This window comes from Mytilus californianus, unplaced genomic scaffold (assembly GCF_021869535.1).
Source record: "Mytilus californianus isolate M0D057914Y unplaced genomic scaffold, xbMytCali1.0.p SCAF_3, whole genome shotgun sequence".
Lineage (NCBI taxonomy): Eukaryota > Metazoa > Mollusca > Bivalvia > Mytilida > Mytilidae > Mytilus > Mytilus californianus.
The window spans coordinates 26,907,552-26,935,490 of NW_026262679.1; the positions used below are offsets into that span (position 1 = coordinate 26,907,552).

Below are 27,939 nucleotides of genomic sequence, written 5' to 3' on the forward strand. Positions count from 1 at the left end.
TAATACAGAAAAATAAGTTGGTCCCTTTTGAATAGTTGTCTCATTAGAAATCATGCCACATTTATATAAACATGTTTTTGTAGGTAGTTATGCTGCCTAATCAAAATGACCATGATATTCTGCAACTAAACTGAAAGTATTTCATTACTTTGTTTGTTGGGTTGATGTCTCATTGACTTATGACACTTTAATATCAGCAACAAACTAAAAAAGTACCAGCTAATTAAGGTTATGACTTAAGAGAAAATTAATCCTGCACACTTTATTCACAATAATTTAATTCCAAGCAATATTTTTCAAATATGTGGATTTGAAGGCGATGGAAGGGGACTGTTGGTTGATGTCACGGCGATGAATCAATGTACGAAGTCCTATAAATGCACTGTCAAATGGGTTTTTGTCTTTTTTTAGCTCCTTGCACTTAATTGTTATTATTCTTGAAGTTTTATATGTTACATTGTACATGTAGTACATTTTCTTGTAGTAGGTCTTTTGCAATTTTCTGAACATCAGCTTGGTATGACCGTATATGGTGGAACCCCTTCTTTCCTGTTAAATTGGAAATGTTATCAAAATGGCTTGCAAAATTAACTAGGTGAGGATACTCTTTAGAGTGTGGAAGGATACTTTCCTTTGTCTGATGTCCTGAACATGTTACTTTTGTATCCTTGTTCAACATCTCTCAAGTATTCATCTAAGCTTATATTATTGTTTGTTCCACCTTGCAGATTAACAAATCTATTAGCAATTAATCTTTCTGATTGGTCAGGTGGTAAGACACCCGAAGTTAGTCACTTAGTTCTTCTTGAATTTTTAATGCATCTTTCTTTAATTTGATTGACTGTTGGACTTTTCTAAAACATTTAATACAGACGCCATTGTCATTGTCTACTACGGCGTTTACTTCAAAACCAGTAACAACACTAGAAATTATTGCGATTCTCTCTGAGTTCTGCTGAAGTTTCAGTTCTCCCGTTGAGGAGATTTCTATCTCGATGAAAGAAAAACCGCATAAAACACAAATGTTTGTTCATACTGATATTTTCCTTGGGGTGCATACTTCACTTGATGCCATTTTAACCTCGGAAGGCAATAATACAAACTATTATTACAGTTGTACAAAATGTATGTTACGAAACGTTTTTCGCATGGGGGCTGCCATTTTTGTTTATATACATTCGGAAGACCTCTATACGCTACTAAGACTCCTATGCCAGTCCAATACCCTAACACTTTGTAGCACCTTCGCTGATTGGCTACAGCAAATTTGACCCTAGACATGACCCTCAAGCGGCTGTTGTTAGATCTCCCACGCGCGACATATAAACAACGAGGAGCAAGTGCGGAGATTTAATTTTAATTAGATTGAAATTTTATAATACATTTGGTTTAATTTTTTCTCTTCAAAACTGGAATAACATTCTGGTACTTACCTTCCTTTTAGATGTATTAGACCCCAAAGTTTTATAATCCAACACCATGAAAATCATGTCACAGAAAGGTTACCTAAAAAGGAATTAAAATGGATACATTATTATATATTTTATAAATCCATTTCTGTCAACATAAACATTTACTAAATATTGTTTTGATTTCTTACTACATGTTCACAATAGTATAACATCAACACCTAAGTTTGTAAAATTAATATATAAAGATGGAAAACTAAAAGGAAGTCAAAGAATAATGATTTGAATATCAACTGCATTAAAATCTGCATATTTTACAGAGTTATCTCCCATTGAATTATCAAATCTTGGAAGCTCTATTCCAATCTCAGGATTTACTCTTGCTATTTTTTTAGAAAATCTTGTTAATATACTTGGTACAACTTGTTTCTTTAAATATTAAACTGGTAAAATAATTCTCGGTCGGGTAGATGTTTTCACAATTTTTAGTTTTCAGTTTTCTAACTTGGAAAATATGTTCTCACCATTCACAATTGGCTACTGTGAGAAAAACATTTATAATGTCTAATACAGTTATCTTTTAATTTTTTTTGTTTTAATTATCCTGATAAGAATTCAACTGGCCAATTTTCATGTAATGGTGTATAATATCATACCATTAGTATTTGCAAAACTTTCTTAAAATGGTGTTGATACTTTATAAAGGTATTTAAGTTGATTTCTTCTGTTTGTTTTATCCCATTAAAATCAATAGTCAATACCATATTTTATTTCTTTAAAACAAACAATTACACACATAGGACATATAAAGACCATCAGAAATAATAAATACAGTATTGTAACCTATATATCTCCGTAAGAACTCTGTAATGGAAACAAATAATAAAGATTAGTGATGTTTGAAAAATTGTTGTCACTTCTATCAAAGCAGACTCTCTTAAAAGCTTACAGTAGATTTAGCTTCATCTGTGATAAAAATAAAATATAGAAGGTATTATAGAGTATAGAGTTACGGAAATCTATATGCCACTCTTCCTGGTCTGTTAGCCATATTCAAGGTCGACAACTGAAACATCCTTTCTAAGCTGAATCTGCAAAAATCCAAAATTACAAATTAAACATCTGTGAGTGAACTCTGAAATGAAATATAAATATACTAGTCAACAAAAGTAACGATACACAAGTTTGAACTCTAATTTATCATAAAATATAATAAAATGGGAAAAACTGTTAAATTATCCAATGAAAAACATTCATTTGCAAAGCAAATGCATATGATTAAAAGAATCTGACCAAAATGGAAAGTGAGAAACTACCGTGTTATATAAAACAGGGGTCAAATTTATTTTGCGGAACATAGATTTTATTACAAATTTATTTTATTGAACATAGTCAAAAATATCAAAGAGACTTAAGGGCTACAGTTCTGCAGCTACCTTACCATTAGTTCTTTGAAGAAACCTATATAAAAAATAAATATATATACAACAATATACATGAAAATATATAAAATGAAATAAATCAACCAATCTTACTATTAGGTGCAGAACCATAGCTCTTAATTAGGTCCTTATGATAAATTATAAAGACCTAAGAGCTATGGTTCTGCAGCTACCTTACCATCAATTCTGTGAAGAAACCTATATAAAAAATAAATATATATACAACAATATACATGAAAATATATAAAATGAAATAAATCAACCAATCTTATTATTAGGTGCGGAACCATAGCTCTTAATTAGGTCCTTATGATATATTATAAAGACCTAAGAGCTACGGTTCCGCAGCTTCCTTACCATCAATTCTATGAAAAAACCTATATAAAAAATAAATAAATATACAACCATATATACATGAAAATATATAAAATGAAATAAATCAACCAATCTTACTATTAGGTGCGGAACCATAGCTCTTAATTAGGTCCTTATGATATATTATAAAGACCTAAGAGCTACGGTTCCACAGCTACCTTACCATCAGTTCTTTGAAGAAACCTATATAAAAAATAAATATATATACAACAATATACATGAAAATATATAAAATGAAATAAATCAACCAATCTTACTATTAGGTGCAGAACCATAGCTCTTAATTAGGTCCTTATGATAAATTATAAAGACCTAAGAGCTATGGTTCTGCAGCTACCTTACCATCAATTCTGTGAAGAAACCTATATAAAAAATAAATATATATACAACAATATACATGAAAATATATAAAATGAAATAAATCAACCAATCTTATTATTAGGTGCGGAACCATAGCTCTTAATTAGGTCCTTATGATATATTATAAAGACCTAAGAGCTACGGTTCCGCAGCTTCCTTACCATCAATTCTATGAAAAAACCTATATAAAAAATAAATAAATATACAACCATATATACATGAAAATATATAAAATGAAATAAATCAACCAATCTTACTATTAGGTGCGGAACCATAGCTCTTAATTAGGTCCTTATGATATATTATAAAGACCTAAGAGCTACGGTTCCACAGCTACCTTACCATCAGTTCTTTGAAGAAACCTATATAAAAAATAAATATATATACAACAATATACATGAAAATATATAAAATGAAATAAATCAACCAATCTTACTATTAGGTGCAGAACCATAGCTCTTAATTAGGTCCTTATGATAAATTATAAAGACCTAAGAGCTATGGTTCTGCAGCTACCTTACCATCAATTCTGTGAAGAAACCTATATAAAAAATAAATATATATACAACAATATACATGAAAATATATAAAATGAAATAAATCAACCAATCTTATTATTAGGTGCGGAACCATAGCTCTTAATTAGGTCCTTATGATATATTATAAAGACCTAAGAGCTACGGTTCCGCAGCTTCCTTACCATCAATTCTATGAAAAAACCTATATAAAAAATAAATAAATATACAACCATATATACATGAAAATATATAAAATGAAATAAATCAACCAATCTTACTATTAGGTGCGGAACCATAGCTCTTAATTAGGTCCTTATGATATATTATAAAGACCTAAGAGCTACGGTTCCACAGCTACCTTACCATCAGTTCTTTGAAGAAACCTATATAAAAAATAAATATATATACAACAATATACATGAAAATATATAAAATGAAATAAATCAACCAATCTTACTATTAGGTGCAGAACCATAGCTCTTAATTAGGTCCTTATGATATATTATAAAGACCTAAGAGCTATGGTTCTGCAGCTACCTTACCATCAATTCTGTGAAGAAACCTATATAAATAAAATAAATATATATACAACAATATACATGAAAATATATAAAATGAAATAAATCAACCAATCTTACTATTAGGTGCGGAACCATAGCTCTTAATTAGGTCCTTATGATATATTATAAAAACCTAAGAGCTACGGTTCCGCAGCTTCCTTACCATCAATTCTATGAAAAAACCTATATAAAAAATAAATATATATACAACCATATATACATGAATATATATAAAATGAAATAAATCAACCAATCTTACTATTAGGTGTGGAACCATAGCTCTTAATTAGGTCCTTATGATATATTATAAAAGACCTAAGAGCTACGGTTCCACAGCTACCTTACCATCAGTTCTTTGAAGAAACCTATATAAAAAATAAATATATATACAACAATATACATGAAAATATATAAAATGAAATAAATCAACCAATCTTACTATTAGGTGCAGAACCATAGCTCTTAATTAGGTCCTTATGATATATTATAAAGACCTAAGAGCTATGGTTCTGCAGCTACCTTACCATCAATTCTGTGAAGAAACCTATATAAAAAATAAATATATATACAACAATATACATGAAAATATATAAAATGAAATAAATCAACCAATCAAATCCACCAATCTTACTATTAGGTGCAGAACCATAGCTCTTAATTAGGTCCTTATGATATATCATAAAGACCTAAGAGCTACGGTTCTGCAGCTACCTTACCATCAATTCTTTGAAGAAACCTATATAAAAAATAAATATATATACAACAATATACATAATGAAATAAATCAACCAATCTTACTATTAGGTGCGGAACCATAGCTCTTAATTAGGTCCTTATGATATATTATAAAGACTTAAGAGCTACGGTTCCACAGCTACCTTACCATCAATTCTTTGAAGAAATCTGTATAAAAAATAAATATATATACAACAATATACATGAAAATATATAAAATGAAATAAATCAACTAATCTTACTATTAGGTGCGGAACCTTAGCTCTTAATTAGGTCCTTATGATATATTATAATGACCTAAGAGCTACGATTCCGCAGCTACCTTACCATCAATTCTTTGAAGAAACCTATATAAAAAATAAATATATATACAACCATATACACATGAAAATATATAAAATGAAATAAATCAACCAATCTTACTATTAGGTGCAGAACCATAGCTCTTAATTAGGTCCTTATGATATATTATAAAGACTTAAGAGCTACGGTTCCACAGCTACCTTACCATTAATTCTTTGAAGAAACCTATATAAAAAATAAATATATATACAACAATATCCACGAAAATATACAAAATGAAAATAATCAACCAATCTTACAATTAGGTGCTGAACCATAGCTCTTAATTAGGTCCTTATCATATATTATAAAGACCTAAGAGCTACCGTTCCGCAGTTACCGTACCATCAATTCTTTGAAGAAACCTATTTAAAAAATAAATATACATACAACCATATACACATGAAAATATATAAAATGAAATAAATACACCAATCTTACTATTAGGTGCGGAACCATAGCTCTTAATTAGGTCCTTATGATATATTATAAAGACCTAAGAGCTACTGTTCCGCAGCTACCTTACCATCAATTCTTTGAAGAAACCTATATAAAAAATAAATATATATACAACAATATCCATGAAACAAGAAATGATTGTAACAGGATGCTGTTACGAAGTCTCCCAAACGAAGCTCCCATAATTCGTAATTCCTAGGGTCGCCTTACATTGGACAAAGTCCAGTGAAAATTGGTTTGGTCCAGTAAAGTTATATGTTTTAGTGATGCCTGGGGACTAACCCTGTATATCATTCAAATCATCTTGGCATGACAAACCAGAATATATATGGTTGAGGGGTGGGGATCTCAACCATTTACAAGATACTAGAACATTGGGGGTGGGGGGAACCCCTGGGGACTGACCCTTTACGTCATTCAAATGTTTGAGACATGACGAACAGGAATATATATGGTTTAGGGGTGGGGATCTCGACCATTTACAAGATATTAGAACTTTCTCAAATGGCAGGGGGTAGGGATGACCCCTGGGGACTAACCCTGTATATCATTCAAACCATCTTGGTATGACATACCAGAATATATATGGTTTAGGGGTGGGGATCTTGACCATTTACAAGATATTAGAACTCTCTTAAATAGCAGGGGTGGGGGTGACCCCTGGGGACTAACCCTGTATAACATTCAAACCATCTTCGCATGACAAACCAGAATATATATGGTTTAGGGGTGGGGATCTTGACCACTTACAAGATATTAGAACTTTCTTAAATGGCAGGGGGTGGAGTGACCTCTGGGGACTAACCCTGTATTTCATTTGATGTGCTTTATCATGACAAACCAGAATATACATGGTTTAGGGGTGGGGATCTCGACCATTTACAAGATATTAGAACTTTCTCAAATGGCAGGGGGTCGGGATGACCCCTGGGGACTAACCCTGTATATCATTCAAACCATCTTAGCATGACAAACCAGAATATATATGGTTTAGGGGTGGGGATCTCGACCACTTACAAGATATTAGAACTATCTTCAATGGCAGGGGGTGGGGGTGACCCCTGGGGATTAACCCTGTATTTTATTTGATGTGCTTTATCATGACAAAACAGAATATATATGGTTTAGGGGTGGGGATCTTGACCATTTACAAGATATTAGAACTTTCTCAAATGGCAGGGGGTCGGGATGACCCCTGGGGACTTACCCTGTAGTTCATTTAATGTGCTTTATCATTTAGAACATTTTTAATTAAAAAGATTGTGTCTATCACAAACGGTTTTCAATTAATAATCATTTGAAAATTTTAAAAAATAAAATCCCATAGGGTTCTATAGTAAAACCCTCCTTTCTTTTTGCCCCTCAAAGTACACCTTTATAAACCCCATTGCAAAAACAAAACCCTGATTGCACCACTAGACATGTTAGTCTAACATATTGTGAAACCCTAAGTTAATCTGACAAGCGGTTTTGGAGAACGGGTGCGGACAAGTTCAAATTTAAAAGCGGCGGAAGAGGAAGAAGAAGAAGAAGAACAAGAACAAGAAGAAGAAGAATAATAATAATAATAACTGAGCAAAAACAATCAGTCTTCCCAAACTTCGTTTGGGAGACTTAAATATATAAAATGAAAATAATCAACCAATCTTACTATTAGGTGCGGATCCATAGCTCTTAATTAGGTCCTTATGATATATTATAAAGACCTAAGCGCTATGGTTCTGCAGTTACCTTACCATCAATTTTTTGAAGAAACCTATATAAAAAATAAATTTACATACAACAATATACATGAAAATATATAAAATGAAATAAATCAACCAATCTTACTATTAGGTGCAGAACCATAGCTCTTAATTAGGTCCTTATGATATATCATAAAGACCTAAGCGCTACGGTTCTGCAGCTACCTTACCATCAATTCTCTGAAGAAACCTATATAAAAAATAAATATATATACAACAATATACATGAAAATATATAAAATGAAATAAATCAACCAATCTCACTATTAGGTGCGGAACCATAGCTCTTAATTAGGTCCTTATGATATATTATAAAGACTCAAGAGCTACGGTTCCACAGCTACCTTACCATCAATTCTTTGAAGAAACCTATAGAAAAAATAAATTTATATACAACAATATACATGAAAATATATAAAATGAAATAAATCAACTAATCTTACTATTAAGGCGGAACCATAGCTCTTAATTAGGTCCTTATGGTATATTATAAAGACTTAAAAGCTACGGTTCCGCAGCTATCTTACCATCAATTCTTTTAAGAAACCTATATAAAAAATAAATATATATACAACCATATACACATGAAAATGTATAAAATGAAATAAATCAACCAATCTTACTATTAGGTGCGGAACCATAGCTCTTAATTAGGTCCTTATGATATATTATAAAGACTTAAGAGCTACAGTTCCACAGCTACCTTACCATCAATTCTTTGAAGAAACCTATATAAAAAATAAATATATATACAACAATATCCATGAAAATATATAAAATAAAAAAATAATCAACCAATCTTACTATTAGGTGCGGAACCATAGCTCTTAATTAGGTCCTTATGATATATTATAAAGACTTAAGAGCTACAGTTCCGCAGTTACCTTACCATCAATTCTTTGAAGAAACCTATTTAAAAAATAAATATATATACAACCATATACACATGAAAATATAAAAAATGAAATAAATCAACCAATCTTAATTAGGTGCGGATCCATAGCTCTTAATTAGGTCCTTATGATATATTATAAAGACCTAAGCGCTATGGTTCTGCAGTTACCTTACCATCAATTCTTTGAAGAAACCTATATAAAAAATAAATCAACTAATCTTACTATTAGGTGCGGAACCATAGCTCTTAATTAGGTCCTAATAATATATATAAAAGACTTAGAGCTACGGTTCCACAGCTACCTTACCATCAATTCTTTGAAGAAACCTATATAAAAAATAAATATATATACAACAATATCCATGAAAATATATAAAATGAAAATAATCAACCAATCTTACTATTAGGTGCAGAACCGTAGCTCTTAATTAGGTCCTTATGATATATTGAAAAGACCTAAGAGCTACGGTTCCACAGTTACCTTACCATCAATTCTTTGAAGAAACCTATATAAAAAATAAATATATATACAACAATATACATGAAAATATATAAAATGAAATAAATCAACCAATCTTACTATTAGGTGCAGAACCATAGCTCTTAATTAGGTCCTTATGATATATTATAAAGACCTAAGAGCTACGGTTCCACAGCTACCTTACCATTAATTCTTTGAAGAAACCTATATAAAAAATAAATATATAGGCAACAATATCCATGAAAATATATAAAATGAAATAAATCCACCAATCTTACTATTAGGTGCAGAACCATAGCTCTTAATTAGGTCCTTATGATATATCATAAAGACCTAAGAGCTACAGTTCTGCAGCTACCTTACCATCAATTTTTTGAAGAAACCTATATAAAAATAAATATATATACAACAATATACATAATGAAATAAATCAACCAATCTTACTATTAGGTGCAGAACCATAGCTCTTAATTAGGTCCTTATGATATATTATAAAGACTTAAGAGCTACTGTTCCACAGCTACCTTACCATCAATTCTTTGAAGAAATCTATATAAAAAATAAATATATATACAACAATATACATGAAAATATATAAAATGAAATAAATCAACTAATCTTACTATTAGGTGCGGAACCTTAGCTCTTAATTAGGTCCTTATGATATATTATAAAGACCTAAGAGCTATGGTTCCGCAGCTACCTTACCATCAATTCTTTGAAGAAACCTATATAAAAAATAAATATATATACAACCATATACACATGATAATATATAAAATGAAATAAATCAACCAATCTTACTTTTAGGTGCGGAACCATAGCTCTTAATTAGGTCCTTATGATATATTATAAAGACTTAAGAGCTACGGTTCCATAGCTACCTTACCATTAATTCTTTGAAGAAACCTATATAAAAAATAAATATATATACAACAATATCCATGAAAATATATAAAATGAAAATAATCAACCAATCTTACAATTAGGTGCGGAACCATAGCTCTTAATTAGGTCCTTATGATATATTATAAAGACCTATGAGCTACCGTTCCGCAGTTACCGTACCATCAATTCTTTGAAGAAACCTATTTAAAAAATAAATATACCTACAACCATATACACATGAAAATATATAAAATGAAATAAATCAACCAATCTTACTATTAGGTGTGGAACCATAGCTCTTAATTAGGTCCTTATGATATATTATAAAGACCTAAGAGCTACTGTTCCGCAGCTACCTTACCATCAATTCTTTGAAGAAACCTATATAAAAAATAAATATATATACAACAATATCCATGAAAATATATAAAATGAAAAAAATCAACCAATCTTACTATTAGGTGCGGAACCGTAGCTCTTAATTAGGTCCTTATGATATATTATAAAGACCTAAGAGCTACTGTTCCGCAGCTACCTTACCATCAATTCTTTGGAGAAACCTATATAAAAAAAACAAGAAATGATTGTAACAGGATGCTGTTACGAAGTCTCCCAAACGAAGCTCCCATAATTCGTAATTCCCAGGGTCGCCTGACATTGGGCAACATCCAGTGAAAATTGGTTTGGTCCAGTAAAGTTATATGCATTAGTGATGCCTGGGGACTAACCTTGTATATCATTCAAATCATCTTGGCATGACAAACCAGAATATATATGGTTTAGGGGTGGGGATCTCGACCATTTACAAAATACTAGAACATTGGGGGTGGAGAGGAACCCCTGGGGACTGACCCTATACGTCATTCAAATGTTCATTACATGACGAACAGGAATATATATGGTTTAGGGGTGGGGATCTCAACCATTTACAAGATATTAGAAAATTGGGGGTGGGGGGAACCCCTGGGGACTGACCGTATACGTCATTCAAATGTTCAAGACATGACAAATAGGAATATATATGGTTTAGGGGTGGGGATCTCAACCATTTACAAGATATTAGAACTTTCTCAAATGGCAGGGGGTCGGGATGACCCCTGGGGACTAACCCTGTATATCATTCAAACCATCTTCGCATGACAAACCAGAATATATATGGTTTAGGGGTGGGGATCTTGACCACTTAGAAGATATTAGAACTTTCTTAAATGGCAGGGGGTGGGGCTGACCCCTATGGACTAACCCTGTATTTCATTTGATGTGCTTTATCATGACAAACCAGAATATATGTGGTTTAGGGGTGGGGATCACGACCATTTACAAGATATTAGAACTTTCTCAAATGGCAGGGGGTCGGGATGACCCCTGGGGACTAACCCTGTATATCATTCAAACCATCTTAGCATGACAAACCAGAATATATATGGTTTAGGGGTGGGGATCTTGACCACTTAGAAGATATTAGAACTTTCTTAAATGGCAGGGGGTGGGGCTGACCCCTGGGAACTTACCCTGTATTACATTTGATGTGCTTTATCATGACAAACCAGAATATATATGGTTTAGGTGTGGGGATCTCGACCATTTACAAGATATTAGAACTTTCTCAAATGGCAGGGGGTCGGGATGACCCCTGGGGACTAACCCTGTATATTATTCAAACCATCTTAGCATAACAAACCAAAATATATATGGTTTAGGGGTGGGGATCTTGACCACTTACAAGGTATTAGAACTTTCTTAAATGGCAGGGGGTGGGGGTGGCCCCTGGGGACTAACCCTGTATTTCATTTAATGGGCTTTATCATTTAGAACATTTTCAATTAAAAAGATTGTGTCTATCACAAACGGTTTTCAATTTATAATCATTTGAAAATTTAAAAAAATAAAATCCCATACGGTTCTATAGTAAAACCCTCTTTTCTTTTTGCCCCTCAAAGTACCCCTTTATAAACCCCATTGCACAAACAAAACCCTGATTGCACCACTAGACATGTTAGTCTAACATATTGTGAAACCCTAAGTAAATCTGACAAGCGGTTTTGGAGAACGGGTGCGGACAAGTTCAAATTTAAAAGCGGCGGAAGAGGAAGAAGAAGAAGAAGAAGAAGAAGAAGAAGAAGAAGAATAATAATAATAACTGAGCAAAAACAATAAGTCTTCCCAAACTTCGTTTGGGAGACTTAATAAATATATATACAACCATATACACATGAAAATATATAACATGAAATAAATCAACCAATCATTTCTTATTATTATAATTATATAACATGAAATAAATCAACCAATCTTACTATTAGGTGCGGAACCATAGCTCTTAATCAGGTCCTTATGATATATTATAAAGACTTAAGAGCTACGGTTCCACAGCTACCTTACCATCAATTCTTTGAAGAAACCTATATAAAAAATAAATATATATACAACAATATCCATGAAAATATATAAAATGAAAAAAAAATCAACCAATCTTACTATTAGGCGTGGAACTGTAGTTCTTAATTAGGTCCTTATGATATATTATAAAGACCTAAGAGCTACGGTTCCGCAGCTACCTTACCATCAATTCTTTGAAGAAACCTATATACAAAATAAATATATATACAACAATATACATGAAAATATATAAAATGAAATAAATCAACCAATCTTACTATTAGGTGCGGAACCATAGCTCTTAATTAGGTCCTTATGATATATTATAAAGACCTAAGAGCTACAGTTCCGTAGCTACCTTACCATCAATTCTTTGAAGAAACCTATATAAAAAATAAATATATATACAACAATATACATGAAAATATATGAGGAATGATAAAAGAAAAGAGTCATGCCCACTGACCTGAAGGAAATTTAATATTTTATGAATTAGATTAGGGATCTCTCAAAGAATTCAAGTAGGAAAATAGGTGATGAGGTATGAGGTGAGATACCTTCCCTCTATATAATATATATCAGTGACCGCTGTGGATAGTAAACTTGAAATTGACAGAAAATAGCAACTACAAATCATTTTTAGTATATTTATGTTCATACAACAGAAAAACGCAAAAATAATTGAAATTAATAGAAAACAAAAAAATAAGAGATTCTGGAAAAAAGGGGGAGTGTTAAAAATAAATTTTCCTGTCCCAAGTACCTAATAGGTAAATAGACTCCAAGAAAAAAAATTATAGTACCCTATTGCATAATTTTTAACCAACAAAAAAATACTCACCACATATAATTACAGATGAGGTTTTTGCCGTAACCCTTTGGTAACTACAAAGATAGCTGTTTCACTGTACACATTGCTTGCTCTTCAAGGTCATTGAATACTGTTCTGCTCTGTTCAGTTGTTCGGTTCCTTTAAAATATCAGATAAGTATAAAATATTTGAAAGGATGGAAACTTAAAACTTTATTTTATTTATAGACTTCTTTATAAAATGTTTATTTAATCTAAGACATTCATATAAAAATAAGGAGATGTGGTATGATGAGACATTACTGTCCACCAAAGTTCAAATGAAGTAGATGCAAGTCATTATACTGGCAACTGTACGGCCTTCAACAATGAGATAAACCTAAATCATATGGTCTGGTTAAAAGGCCCTAAGACACTAAAAATATGAAACAATTCAATTGAGAAAACTAACAGCCTAATTTATAAACAGTTTACATAAAAACAAATATGACAAAAATGAACCAAGGACAACCACTGAACTTTCAGGCTCCTGACTTGTGACAGGCACATAAAGAATGAAATGTGTCGGGGTTAAACATGCATGTTTGTAAGTGTTCAACACTCCCCCTAACCTGGGACAGAGGTGTAACAGTACAACATCAAACTATAAAAATCAGTTGAAAAAGGCTTTACCCATCAGATGGATTATTACAGTAACAAATAGAAATACATCTAACAAAAACGGGTACTTATACATCCCAAAAGCAAAAAGGCACAAAGTACAGATCTGCGAGTACTCGCAGTTACTGACAGCTAGTTCAAAGCCAATAACAACTAATAAAAAACATATCATAGGGAACATGTGTACTTAAGTTTCAAGTTCAACTTCATCAAAAACTACCTTGACCAAAAACTTTAACCTAAAAACTTTAACCTGAAGCAGGACAGACAGACGAACGAAAGAACCGACAGACGAATAACCGACAGATGAACGAACCGACAGACAAACGAACGAAAAGACTAATGAACGGACAAACGAACAGACCCACAGACCGAAAAACATTATGCCCATAAATGGGCATAAAAATCATGTATCTAAGGCTTAAATATCAATCAGTTCACATCCAACATCCAATGGATTAAGGGTAAAGACGTCAATAATAGTCAGAGAAAAACATAACCTTGTGCAATGCCAAACTATAGGTATTGACAGATTGTAGAACCGTGAAAGTACACATGTGTAATATTTAGTATGGTTTTAATTCATTGATGACAAAATCAATATTTACACCAATAAAAACAATATTCAAAGATTTATTTACACTGTTGAATAGGTAACCTTTTAGAATAAGTTTATTTAAAGGATTGATAAGTGTACGTAACCCGGATTGTTTATGTTTTCTTTAGTACAAAAAATTCTCCTTTAATCAATGTCATATTTCAATCAATTTCTAATATATCTATCTCAACAAGAATAACAACATATCCAATATATAATATTAATATTATTCTGTAAAACTTAAACCATAAAACATTTCTTTGCATGTAAATATCATTAAGTAAGATTAAGGTTATTGTTCCATGACCTATTGCGATTCATATGGATGTAGATGTAGATGGCTATAAATTATATAATACATGGCAAATATTTGTAAATACTGAATATCAGCTCATAACTAAAGCAAAGAAACAGACAGATATTATTATGTTGAAAAGATATGTTATAATTTATATCTGATTAATCTTTTTAGCTACAAGTATCCAAGAGGTAAAAAAAACAGGGTTTGTAAAAGTTTTTTTTTTTTTTTTTAACTATTATACCTGTATACACTGTGTCTACCATTGTTGAAAGTCTATATAATGGAGTTGTAAGAATGTCTGGCTATACTAAATACATTTGAATACAAAGTTAGACGACTGTAAGTTCATAGTACTCCAAAAACTGAAAAGAAACATTTAATATTAAAACAGGTCATAAAAATTTTCACATACCGGTAGACTAGAACAATCTACTTGCTGATGAGAGAAGTCAAACTCGCTGCAATATATTTGGATTTTCATTAAGTCAAATGACCCTAGAAATATAAATAAATATAAGGTTTTCAGATCCAGGATTTTGAAAAGGGGGGCCCATAAATGTAGCTCCATAAGGGGAAGGGCACCCCCTTAAATCAGCCTCTGCTTTTGCAAAACTTGTAAATTTGTAGACATGTACGGACATTTGGAAGAGTGTTTAATATATAAACTAATGTGAAGAAACTGTAATAGTCACCATTTTTTTTCACATCCAACCTTATTTAATGCATGCAAATTTTGTGAAATCTTTTTGATTCTATAAAAGTAATTTTCTAGAATTAAAAGCTTTCAAATCCCAAAGAGATCGCATTGAAGCAAATAATTATAACTAATTAATACCTTAAACTCCTCATAAACCTCTTTAGTGTACCAACAAAATTCTAAGGAAATAATCCATGTCTTTATTTAAGGAATTAAAGATCAAACTTATAATTTGGAGTCAAATTCTAACCTTTTGATCACATGATCATACAGGAAATAAAACTGTTCACTCACATCTACTCACTTCACACTTGAGTAACTGGCTGTGTACAAAAATAATTTAACCTGACAAAGGTATTTCACCAAATTATGTAACAGAATTTTGTTCAGATAATAAAACATTCCCCTAAAGGGAAAAGTTTTAATATAAGTTGTACAACTTTGCCCCCAGCATAGCTTAGTAAAAAACAGTACAGGGGTGTGTAACAGGACACTTTGTATGAAGATACACAGACTCTTTTTATGAATAAGTCACTGGTGCATTCATTTTCACTTTTATCTTTTATCACTTTATCCTTAAGGTACACCTTGTGACCTAATTACCTTGATTTATGAATATAATTTATCAGGTTGGGAACAACCCTCCAAATGAGGGATATCCCTTAAATGAAGGACTGTCCCCCAGACAAGGGGTCATTTTGCTGTTGTAGAAAAGAAAAAAGAAAATCTTAGCTTTTTTAACTTAAAAGTGGAAAAATTCATTATTTTTGGAACAACTTTTCTAAAAAAGGGGTCCACTTATTTTTAATAATAAAGAAGATATACATTTAAGTCCATCAATATTACTTCCGGTTCCGGACAAACTATGATAAACAATTCCTAAATATAGAAGGACAAAAGTTAAGGGAATGGTTCCAAGTAATATATAAAGATTCCTTATATTGATAACATCCACCACAACAGCCAATTATCTCCATCCTGCCCATTATCTACATTCTTTGACCCAAAACTTGTCAAGTCATTGTAAAAACTAACAATAATATGACATCTTAATTTTTGACGATCTACCTAAAATTGCCATTGAGAGTGTTACTCAATCCAATCTTTGGATGCCCGACACTGAATTTATTAAGTATAAGTTGCCTGATCAACCAAAACCTCCAACAGGCATTGCTATCAAGGCACCTTTTGAAAAACTTTATCACGATTTGTACAGGCCAGCTGCGTGTATGGTAGCATTCTAAGTTGAATCAAAAGATCGGTTTCTGCTTTGGATAAAAACTTTTGCTTTTCGCTACCATTCCCTATTTGGGGCTCTTGACAACTATACTAATGCAAGTGGACAGACAAAAAAAATACTAAAGAGGGCAACATAGGTGTCAGAAATAAATACTGACTCAAACAAACTATATATACTTACATTTCATTTATATATAATTAATATATATCCAACAACCTTTCTCATAACAGTTCAAGGAACACATTATTTATCATGGGCAAAAACAGAGTTCCAATATCTTTAATCAATTGGTGAACACAATAGTCTTCTTGATTCATCAAACACAGAATACACTTTCTTCACAACACAATTAGACCAAAGTGAGACAAAACCTATGAAAATGTCAACCCTTAGATTTGTAACACCAAGAACACGATACTGTGATAAATAAACAATCTACTGAAAATATTCTTGCATCATTGCAACTATTAGAGAGTAAACTATGTGAAGTGTCAAACACCTGTGCAGGCTTAAAAGATGACAACCCTACAGATAACAATAACTATGATAGCAAAATGTCAGAACTAAATCAAAATCTTGATGACCTGAAAGAAAATCAACAAAAATTAGAAAAAGAGCTTCTTGTGTTATCATTTAATCAGATGAAGAAACAATTTGTAAGTTCAGCAGTCCTTGACAAGAAACTTGTAGACTTTGAAAAGTCAATTTTGACAAAAATAAATTTACAAAGAAACGAAGTTATACTTACACTGTCACATTAAAGGAAAATTCTGACTTAAGAAAATGTTGACGAATTTGGATCGAGTCGAGTCGTCAAACTCAAAACTATGAACACAAAACGAGGCTCTTGAGGAGCAAAATCGGTTTTTAAACAAGAAACTATCTGATCTTGAAAAACAACTTCATGAGATCAATAACATTTACCTGAAATTGAATACAAGGCAACCATAAGCACACACAACCGATTTACAGGGCTTACAACACAAAATGATGACATGACAGATATAAGTGAAAAACATCAGAGATGAACAAAAAGTAAAGAAAGATGATGATAACAGTTCATGAAAAAATCAGAGATGAACAAAAGGTAAAGAAAGATGATGATAATTTTAACAGTATTCCTAAAGAAAAAACATACAGGTATGCTCAAGATCTAGAAATAATTATTGACTCTCATGTCTATTGTCCTCAAAACTGTACAGAAATATACAAATCCAAAATCAAGGTTCTTGGACCAGGAATGAAGAATATAAAAGGTGCAGGGGAGACTATTCTTTAAACAACCAACAAAGACACCAGACATATTGTATTAGGTGTGGGAAGCAATGACTTGAGTATTTAAACAATTACTGTATGTGTAAATGAAATGAAAAACCTTATAGAAAACACAAAAAACAGTCATACTCGTTCCCACATACATGTTTTACCAACATTTGATCGTGTGAAACAGCCCCATTTCAACAAAAAAGCAAAAGAATTCAATGAAGAAATAAAGAAATATTGCGAAAATCAATCAGATGTTAAATTCATTTTGAACAGTGACATAAGTGGTATTAACACATCCATTTTTCAAGAGGATGGCATTTATTTTAATCAATCAGGCAAAAAATGCCTCGTCAGAATCTTAAAAAACACATTTGAACCCAGTATTTAGACTTAAACCTAGCTAGCTTGTAATGAGTACAAAACTTCTATTTCTACAAGTAAAACACAAAACGGAAACTTAAAACATAAACCACTACCATGGTTGACAAAACAATGACAATCAGTCTTACAGGCAAAACTACATGTACAATGAAAACCAAAACCCCTATAACTATTATACGGGTAGTCAACAATATCATAACGCTAACAAAAAGTGAAATGAACCTACTTCTCAGCAGACTCAGTGAGTAGACTAATATTGAACTTGCACAATAATTCAGCTATAGATTTACCTGAAAAGCTATATAGTTTTAGTACATTTAGCCATATACTTTAATTAAGGCCAATTAGAATAATAAGCATTTATTATAGTTATTTTTATTTTTGTACAAAAATCACAATAGTATGTTTTAATTTTTTATTTATGTTGCTTGCAAATGTCATTAATTACATGTATATTGTAGTATACACTCTTTAAAAGTATAGCACTATTACATACATATTGCTATCAATGTTTTATGATACATAAAATTAGCACACATCTCATGAAACAGAAAAATTTAGATTTACTTCCCTTGTCCCATGTTTGAAACTCATTATTGTGTTTTAAGTTAAAGTAAAAGAAACTTATATATTTATATATTATTTTGATAAATGAAATAGAAAATATACACATTACACATATAAATCAATGACTTATATGTCCCTGCATATATTAACAAAAAAGATCTGTAAAGTAATAATAATGGAGTTATTTCCCTTTCCCCGTGTCCTTTGTAAATAGATTTTTGACTTACTATATGAATATTGCCTATTGGAATATCCATGGTTCAAATGAAGATAAATTTTAGGATGATTTGTTTATTGAAAATGTTTGTAAATATGATATAGTTTTTTTTGGCTGAAACTATGTAATTTCTGAAATAAAACAGAACAACTTAATTCTCAATATAGTTAAAAATAGATGGAACTTAATTTCCTCAATTTAGAGAAAGACATATTTTTATGTTTTACTTACATTAAACCATATAATAATAAGGATTTTCTGAATTGACATTCACAAAAATGGAAAATGATATTTCTTTTTTTCTATCTTAAGGTGAGGTGATTTTAAGCGGTGATTTTAATGCACGCACAGGTGGGGTTAAATGACTTTATTCAAAATGATGGTGGTAATGATAATTTTACAGACTGTCCAGTACCTGAAGATTATACACCTGATTTACCCTTAGAGAGAAATCAATTAGATCAAAAAAACAATTTACATGGGAATCTACTAGTTGATATTTGTAAGTCCTCTCAAGTGAGAATTGTAAACGGAAGATTTCTTGGTGACTCACTTGGCTACTTTACATTTTGTAATAGTAATGGTAAGAGCACAGTAGATTATATGCCAATCTAATTAAAATTAAATCTCCGCACTTGCTCCTCGTTGTTTATATGTCGCGCGTGGCGCGACATATAAACAACGAGGAGCAAGTGCGGAGATTTAATTTTAATTAGATTGATTATATGCTGACATCATAGAATTTATTTTATACCATCAATAACTTTATGGTAAAACCACCTACTGATCTATCAGATCATTGTTTAATAGCATTGAATATTTTTAATTTTAAACACCCTAAAGAAATAAAGAAGGAAGAACTATGGTCCCTTCCTGGTACTTTTAATTGGACCTATCAGAGCAAGGACATTTATATTGACCCTTTATTAGAAGAAAATCGTGTAGAAGACATTCTATCTTTAAACAAACTAATTGACAATAATAGTTTTAATGATACTGACTTCTTATTGACCAAAACTAATGAAATGTATTTAGAAGCCACAAAAAAATCAGTTTCTTTCAAAGCAAATTTTAAAAAATCCATCATACTGTACAATAAACTTAAAAATAAACTAGAAAAGGTTTTTTTCAATCCTTGATAAAACAAATAAATGATAATATAAATCCAAAGAACACCAAAGAATTTTGGGGTAGCATTAATAATTACAAAAAAAAAGAACAATAACTGTGAACCTGCTATTTCTGCCAAAGAATGGGAGATTCATTATAAAAATTTACTAAATGCTTCAAGTGAAAATGATAAAACTGATACTAATCAAAATATAGAGAACAAAGACCATAACTGTACTAATACATCCCTTAATGTCCCTATTACATGTAAAGAAATCAAAGACAGTGCATTAAGAAGTTAAAAAAGGGAAAATCTGGAGGTCCTAATCTGATAATTAATGAGTTTCTAAAGGTAGGGTCAAACACTTTAGTTTTACTTCTGACAAAACTTTTTAATAAGATACTTAATTCAGAAAAATATCCCAAATTTGGAACATTTCTCTATTGACATCAATTTATAAATCTGGTGACCCATCTGATTGTGGGAATTATAGAGGTATAAGCATAACAAGCTGTCTTGATAAAGTATTTACCTCCACATTACAAAAAAGACTTAAGTGATTTTCTTGAAACAAATAATTTATTATGTTCAAATCAAGGTGGTTTTAGAAAAAATTACAGAACTGTAGATCATGTCTTTATTTTAAAAACAATAATAAACAAATATTTGTTTAAATGCAAAAAGAAACTATATGTGTGTTTTGTATTTCTAATTTTAAAAAGGCTTTTGACAGTGTCTGGAGATCAGCTCTATTCTTAAAATTACAAGTAAAGATAAAGGAATCGGAGGCAAATTTTATAACATACTGCATTATGACATGTACTCTAATATGTTATATTCATGTAAATATCAGAATATGTTTACTAAGCCTTTTCTTGCTAATCAAGGAGTCAAACAAGGAGACAGTTTAAGTCCTACTTTATTTAATATATTTGTCGATGACATAGGAAAATACTTTGATACCAAATCAACTAGACAAGTGCAGTTAATTTACATGATCAAAAATTGAACCATTTATTGTATGCTGATGATTTGTTATTGATATCTGAATCTACAACTGGTCTCCAGAACTGTCTTGATTCTTTGCAAAAATATAGTGCTGAATGGAAACTGGATGTGAACTTTAAAAAAACAAAAATTATAATTTTCTCAAAAAAAAAAGTAATTCAAGAAAATTTCTACTTTTATTACAGTTCTAATGCAATCGAAATCGTTGATTATTATAAAGTTAGTTGATTTTCATAGCTCTGGAAAATTTATACAGGCAGTGTCAAGCCTCTCAGATAAAGCTAAGAAAGCATATTTTGCATTGGTCTAAACTCCCATACAGTGAAAACTTGTCTGTTAAAACTTGTCTCCAGCTTTTTAACTCAATGATAATTCCTATTTTAACTTATGGATCAGAAGTATGGATATCAGAATCCAAACCAAATTTTGAAGCTTTAGACAAAAGTTAATTTTAAACACATAACTCCATATTTAAAAACATACTTAGGGTTCATGGAAAGTCTTCCAATCTAGCATTTCGGTGTGAATTGGCTACATTACTTATTAGCATTAAAAATGTTATCAACTTATGTATAAATACTATGTGCGTCTCAGTGATATTGGTGAACAGTCTGGTGGTCCACATGAAATTCTCAAGGCTGCTTTTGAAGTGGACAAAACCCTAACAAGTAGAGAAAATTCATGGTCTAATAAATTATCTGAATTATCAAAATATATTGGAATATATCCTTAAACAAGCATTGTAATATTAATTTCAAACAGAAACTAGAAGATTTCTACAAAAATAAAATTATATTTGAACTATCTAAAATAAAAGATGGAAACTGTGGCAAACTTTTATTTGTTAGTAAAGTTTATACTGAATTTAAACAACAAGAATATTTAAACTATAATGTTCCTAAATATCTCAGAAAAAAAGTCCCCAAATTAAGAATAAGTGCACACTCATTAGCAATAGAAACTGGTAGGTATGCAAGACCAATAATACGCTCTAATGAGAGGTTTTGTAAATTTTGCACAGGACAAATTGAAAATGAGATACATTTCTTGATTGAATGTTCTCAATATAACAAAATTAGATCTAAATATAAAATCAATGAAATAAATTCAAATAATTCGAATGAAAATTTTATCAAAATTTTAAATCCCAATTCTGACAAGAACTAAAACCAATTTGTATGTATATTGAAGAAGCTCTTGATTTGAGAGACCACCATATGCATACTGTTTCATCGGATAATAATCCTTTATAGCCGCTTGTGCATATACACATATATCTTATATATAGATGACTGTGTTTTTAAGTAAAATTATGAAAACTTAGAATAATCATGATGTATATGTGTATGGTATCATGAAGAATTCTGAATGTTAGGCCAATTAAAATTGATAGATTTTCATCCCCGCCCGCCCCTTTGAAATCGTCCCGCCCCGATTTTTTTTATTTAAAAAAATTTACGATTTCCGGATTTTGTTCATTTCCGTTACAGGAAACCACCAATAATTTCATTTCATTAATAACTTCCTGTAGCAAATTTCGGTTTTTGTATTTCTTCGAGTAATTTAACCAAAATGATTAAGTTTATATTCTGCTGCTCTATGATGACAGCATTATCTTCCAAGAAAAGAGATTGCTTACGAGAAGGGCATGAAATATACGAGTAACAGTCGGTGTCCAAGAACGCAAATCGCGGTCAGTGATTAGAAACCTGTGGATTTTTTAATTTATACACTGACTTTGTGTCATGAAATTTGGACTGTGAATGATATCCAAAGCATAAGAATCGTGGAACACATTGCTGCAATAAAAAAAATGACTGGGAGAAAGAAATTGACACAAGCACGAACTTGTGCGATCTAAGACCATATATTGAGTACAAAAAAGTCGGCTTACGTAATGCTATATCTTAAAACTTTTCCAGATACACAGGGTTATCTGTACTCAGAGTAAATTTTGAGGTGAAAATGCAGCCATTTTATCCAAAGGGTCCACATGAACCTTCAAAGCATAAACTATAGTATTTGCAACACAGTTTGCAGAGGTGGATTTAGGGGGGGGCCTGGGGCCCCCCCTTTTTGAGGAAAAATTTGGTTGGTTATATAGGGATTCACTGAAGCATGACTGGAGCGGGCCCCCTCTTAGGCAGTCAGTGGGCCCCCACTTGTGAAAAATTCTAGATCCGCCACTGGTTTGAGTTTTTATTTCACTCTGTACTCATAATACTTGTAATGGGCACTACAAAGTACTACTTAGAAAGCAAAATAAATTTGATGTAGGTAGTCTAAAAGAGAACATTTCTCCACCTTTTTGCTATTTACTAAAAATTGGTTTCTAAAGCCGCAATCACATGTAGAACAGTGGTTGCCAATCTGAAATCTTTATTAAGAATTTGAAAAATTATGTAGAATTCCTTATATATACATGTTATAAGCTTAATATTACCCTTGCATATGAACAGTCTGATTGAAACCAGCCCCCACTATCTACAAAGGCAAATTGATAGTGGGGGCTGGTTTTAATCAGACTGGCATATGAAAAACACGTCACAAAAGGGTTTCAGAGGAAATAAAAATAAAAATCCTCCCACCCGCCCCATTTTTTCAAAAATTTGGATGAAAATCTACTAATTAATTTTAGTTGGCCTTATATGGTATCCATAGACCATATCTAGAATTGACTTATGATTTGTTGTTACATTGATCTTTATTTCATTTATAGTAGATGTAATTGTTGAATATATATTATTGTCTGTACTTGGATCACGCCTCTATTGTGCTCTTTCCAATAAAATTTTGAATTGAATTGAATTGAATATTACAAAATTCTTGGACATGTTTTAACCATATTATACCAGATAGATGTATAGTTCTTTGGGAAAATATTCTTCAAACAATATAAATATGTGCCCTTTTGTACTAAGAAGTGGTTTTTACAAAAAAATATTTTTTTATCACTTGAAATGTACCCCTCATAAAAGGGATAGTCATTACATTGAGGGGTTGTTCCCAACCAGTTTATATGAAAAGTGTTCATAAGAATTATATTTATAAAAAGCTAACTATGTACCAAAATGCTGAAATTAAATAATGTGTCAACGAAGTTACTGACTACAAGAGTACTTTAACGATAAAATATTTCCATGTACAAACCTCTGCCAGGGACGTAAAATGAAAAAAAAATGTATGTCACGTGATCAATATGTGGGTCTACTCGAAAAGAATAGTAAGCTGGTTCTCGGCTGACTACTACACTTTGTTCATAGTTTGAGTGTAGCGTAATACAAGCGGATTCCAGTTTAAAAGAATAGAATAGAATAAATTTTTCCGCCTATATAACTTAATATAACGTTGTATCAGAGACATATAATATGTATTATATGTCTCTGGTTATATTAAGGTATATAGGAAATTTTTTTTCTGAGACAAGTGCCTGTGAATAGAATAGAATATTTTTATTTCCCAAATTACAGAGCCCATAAAAAGCATAAAATCAGTTGCAATTTGTTTGTACGTATTTATGCTTTTATCTTGGTGTGGAGGGGATATATAAATTCAGGGGTGTAGGGTACCATACCAATTAAAGTGAGGGACAAAACTATACGCCCCTCTCCCATTTTGTCATTTTTTTTTTAAATATTAAGTGACTACGAAAGAGGACATTGGCTTATTTCTAGACTATTAGACTATTATGATATAAAACATGGATTACATGTAAAGGTCTTTTTTTTTGCTTGCCACTATGAGAAATCCCCCCCCCCCTTTTTCTCAACTTTTCTAGTCCTACTTCACTGATATGTATAAAAGGAATAAGCAAAAATTTTACTCGCACATAGCTGATAGAATTGAGAAGCGCTAGTGTTAACGCAAAATCCCTAATTTATTAAAGACTAAATATCTCCAAACATCGTGATACATAAACCAGTACGCATTTTTTTTTTTTTTTTTTTGTGTTCAATCTTTTTCATTATGGTGCAATCGTCTCAAATTTGTGTAATTTTCTAATTAAAAACGTCGTACAAGTCAGATACAAAACAAAAGCAGAGACATATATACATGTATATATGTCTCTGAAAAAAGTAACAAAATAAACTGGATGGTAACAACCAGCCGTTATTTTCTGCACTTGTAGTCCGGTCAAGGTCCTCGGCTATCGCCTCGGACTTTACCTGACTACTCGTGCAGAAAAAGTATACGGCAACGGTTGTTAACGGCCAGTTTTACCTTTGTTCTGTATCTAATACTAAAACCTAAAACCATGAGGCTCCAAGAACCTGCATTGTACTCTTGTAAACTATGCATGCTATAGGCAAAAGCATTTAAGTACATATCTTTGTAAGCATTATGCAGTGGGGGATACATGACAATGTCACTAAATTCATTTTTTTGGTCCTAAATTATAATGAGAACACAGGTAGCTAGATGAGTAAAATTCATTATTTTCCCTGTATAATGTGCATTGCCATGGCAACAGCTACACAACATTTTGCCTGAATTATGAGTTTTTAAAGTACGATGGAAGTAAAGTTCATCAATTAAAACAATATGGATTTTAACAAAGTTGACTAAAACACAAAACACCACACACTTCAAAAATGTTAAAAATTCAAATTTACTTATAGTTTATTTCCATAGCAGCTAGCTATTTATAAATAAATTAAAATTTTATAATAAAAAACTTCAAAATCGCCAAAGAATCTTCCCAGATGTAAAATAAAAAAATAGACTAAGTGCATGTATCTCTGACTTTAGTTTATGGAATCCAAGTCTTTGTAAACACTTACAGTAGTGTAAATATATGGCAAGAAATGAACCAAAAAATTATTACTTTAAAAATTTCCAGATTTATAATGAGATTGATTACAAGTATGTTGTTATACAGAAAAGACATAAAGACATATTGAGGGTGGGTCATAAATATCAAGGAAATATATGTTAAATGAGGCATGCCAAGAAATCCTCGCTAAAAATTCCGGTCGACCTCCCACGGATTCCATTAGAAGTTAAAGATTTGATTTCATTCAATAAATTAATTTATGACCCACGTGTACGTCTCACTTAAAACACAGCCATAAACCAAATGGTCAAAATTAATCATCCATGTAATTTGCTCTATGGGATGTTTGCAAAATTTCAACGGAGGCAATTTCTTGGCATGGTGTAATATATGTGAAATTTAGGTGCTGTAAGAAAGTTTTGCCAGTCCTTTCACCTATTTGCCAGATCTACTTTTTAATAAAAATAAAAAGTAGTTTCCAGATTTAAGATATACCCCAAAACCTTGAGGTTTATAATGACGGACACCACATTCAACTTAAATTTACAAATAATTCTGCAACATCAAGTAAATAAATGACAATGTAATACTGCACTTGCAAATAAGACAACTATCTTAAGCATCTAGAACAATTAGACCAAAACAAAGAAAGTGTCAAGCTGCATTGACGTAAAAAACGGATATGTGTATTCACTCATCAACTAAAATGAAAAAAATAATATATAAACTGTTTTCGTTTAATTCAATTTACACAAATCTGGGTTAAATTGTCCCTCATCAGAACTTTTGGTTTCCGATGCTTTCAAACTACATATCAGGCATGTCATAATTGATTTGGCCTTTCACTTTTTCCAACTGATTTCGTTTTTGACGGAACCCCGTGTTTATCGCTCTAGCAATGTTCTCGTTATGGTACGCAAACACGCCCGTGCGTTCAATGGTCGCTTCCTAAAATCACTAGCTGAGTCTTGTTATCATCATAACTTTCCCTCAGCTATCAAAAAGAAGCCGAAAACATGCTTCTATTCAATTTTTTTTTTTTTTTTTTTTTTTTTTTTTTTACGTAAAAAATATTCGAATTAGCTCTCGCCGCGATATAGCCTTGTTGTGCTAATGCGGCGTAAAGCAACCAACAATCAATCAATCAATCAATTTTTTTACCGGACATTTACTTTTGTTTTAATTCATTGTATGTTATGATAAGTCCCGAGCAATTCGAAAAAATATGACAGCATGTCACACGCTAATTGGATAAACGCCGAGAAGATCGAAATGTTTTCATAAACACTTGTACCTTTGAGCAATGGAAAATTCCAACAGGGACCCATTACAACTACTTGATGCAGGGCTCTATTTTTAGAACGAAAGGACATTTCCAATTATAAATATTATAAAAATAGATTTACGCGACGACTGTAATCAAAGGGTAAATAACGCAAACGATAGCGAATAAAAGCGTTAAGAACCCATGTTTTTGGCATATAATTGGGTTTTCCTTTGAATTAATTGGGTTATTGAACCCTGCAATGGGCAATTACATTGGGTTTTTAATTATTTTTATTGCGTGATCACGCAAATATACGCAGCTTAATTATCTGGAGCTCTGCTGAAGTATACTTTAAATAATTGCATCGAACTTATTTTCCTAGTAAAATGGATAATGGGACTTTTACTATGTTTATATCTACGAAACATCAGTTTCATTCTTTTACTTTTCAAAT

The 27,939-nt window shown here is 31.4% G+C and overlaps 2 long non-coding RNA genes across 2 annotated transcripts; both read right to left on the reverse strand.

The window, feature by feature from the left end:
- Positions 1–1,431: 1,431 nt before the first annotated feature.
- Positions 1,432–24,675, reverse strand: LOC127734263 (uncharacterized). The gene is made up of 4 exons (XR_007997491.1): positions 24,595–24,675; positions 15,199–15,319; positions 13,430–13,558; positions 1,432–1,506 (listed from the first exon to the last, which is right to left on the reverse strand). It is a non-coding gene; the product is annotated as an uncharacterized LOC127734263 (long non-coding RNA).
- LOC127734262 (uncharacterized) lies at positions 4,198–9,849 on the reverse strand. Its single transcript, XR_007997490.1, has 3 exons — positions 9,705–9,849; positions 5,030–5,208; positions 4,198–4,666 (listed from the first exon to the last, which is right to left on the reverse strand). It is a non-coding gene; the product is annotated as an uncharacterized LOC127734262 (long non-coding RNA).
- Positions 24,676–27,939: the final 3,264 nt, after the last annotated feature.